The sequence below is a fragment of the Nannospalax galili genome, unplaced genomic scaffold (genome assembly GCF_000622305.1).
Source record: "Nannospalax galili isolate Female #2095 unplaced genomic scaffold, S.galili_v1.0 scaffold95, whole genome shotgun sequence".
Classification (NCBI taxonomy): domain Eukaryota; kingdom Metazoa; phylum Chordata; class Mammalia; order Rodentia; family Spalacidae; genus Nannospalax; species Nannospalax galili.
Genome location: NW_008342393.1, coordinates 842,321 through 844,133, shown reverse-complemented (window position 1 = coordinate 844,133; position 1,813 = coordinate 842,321). Strand labels below are relative to the sequence as shown.

Here is a 1,813-nt window from a genome sequence, read left to right as displayed (position 1 = left end):
GGCTAACCACCATCTGTAGCTCCATTTCCAGGGGATCCTATGCCCTCTTCTGTCCGCTGTGTGTTTTCCATAACAACGGTGCACATAAAATAAAATAAAATAAAATAAAATAAAATAAAGAAACCCAATTGAGCTGTACCTCAGTGCAGAGTGCTTGCTGAAGCCCAAGCGCTTTAATCCTCAGCCTGGGGGTCGGGGGAGGAACCAACTTCCAGTGTCAACAATGGAAAGGAGAAGCTTAGAAAATGGTTTTTAATTAAAAAAATAAAAATAAAATAAAATAAAATAAAATAAAATAAAGAAACCCAATTGAGCTGTACCTCAGTGCAGAGTGCTTGCTGAAGCCCAAGCGCTTTAATCCTCAGCCTGGGGGTCGGGGGAGGAACCAACTTCCAGTGTCAACAATGGAAAGGAGAAGCTTAGAAACTGGTAAGTTAAATGTTGAACTTGGTGGTAACTTACATCAATGTCAACAAATCACTATCTGCTCTACATGGTCTAAAGAAGTAAGAATAACAAGTTCTAAAGCACTTCAAGTAATATAAAACTTGAATTTATAGAGAAAATTGTATGTCAGATGAGTTTATGGAAGCCTCAGGAAGCACTCCTTGAGAGTGAGAGTTTAACCGCTGTCTGTGTGTTACAAGTCTCTCTTCTGTCAATTACAAAGTGAGAATTTTCTGTAATTCCTTAGTTATTATATTAAATTTCAATGAGAAGACACACAGCATACAAAGAAATTATTTTGTCCTTAGAACTTCTTTGATTTTCTTGAAATAGGATCTTGTTACATAGCCTATGCTGGCCTCAAACACACGACTTTCCTCTCGAAGTCTTGAGTGTTATGGGTGTAGGTGCGCACCACCCTTTCGTTGTTGCTGTTGTTTTTGAGACAGGATTTCTCTGTAGCCCCAGTTGGGACTCCGGGAACTCAGTATGTAGATTAAACTGGCTTCCATCTCACAGAGATCCACCTGCCTCTCCCTCCTTAGTGCTGAGATAAAAGGTGTGCACCACCACGCCTGACAGACCTTTTTTTTATATGAAAGTATGGCTCAGGGCTGGATCCCTGGCTCAGCGGTAAAAAACACTGGTGCTCTTCTGGAAGACCCAGGTTCAAATCCCAGCACCCACATGGAGGATAGCAACTGTCTGTAACTCCAGTTCCAGGGGATCTGACACCCTCTTCTGTCCTCCGTGGGCACTGTACAACACAGGTGCACTTACATACATGTAGACATAACACTTATACACATAAAACTCATCCAGCCCCAGCTGATAGGCCAGGTTCTGTAGGCCTTGTACCTTCTTCATTAAATTAGCTGTGGTGAGGCACCCCAGTTCTTTCAACACGTCAATGTCATCACATTCAATTTCAGCCATCCATTTGGGTGAAAAGGACTTTTGAAAGAAGCTGCAAATTCAGTAACACCAGGTAAACATTCTTTGGTCAAGTTTCTCAAAACTTAGCAAAGATGCTTCCAAATCTGTCCCTAGTTGCCACCTGAGATGATTTGCATCTTAAGACACCTTATAAGCAGTTCTTGTCATCAGCTGTCTGTGGGAGACACCACCATCCAACCCATCTTAAAACTTTTTTTTTTAACGCTTCCAGCGTCGGCCAGTGGAGGGCAGCGGCCTGCGTGCGCCCCAAACTTTATTTTTTATTTTGTTATTTTTTTAAAATATAGAATGCTTCACAAATTTGTGTGTCATCCTTGTGCAGGGGCCATGCTAATCTCTGTATTGTTCCAATTTTAGTATGTGCGCTGCCAAAGCAAGCACCCAAAACTTTATTTATTTATTTTTTATT

General features: G+C 41.4%; 1 non-coding gene and 1 pseudogene across 1 annotated transcript; both read right to left on the bottom strand.

The window, feature by feature from the left end:
* Nucleotides 1-1,586, bottom strand: part of LOC103738286 — a 6,780-nt pseudogene extending 5,194 nt beyond the window's left edge.
* Nucleotides 1,587-1,681: 95 nt separating this feature from the next.
* On the bottom strand, nt 1,682-1,785 carry LOC115071301. The gene has a single exon (XR_003850398.1). It is a non-coding gene; the product is annotated as a U6 spliceosomal RNA (small nuclear RNA).
* Nucleotides 1,786-1,813: the final 28 nt, after the last annotated feature.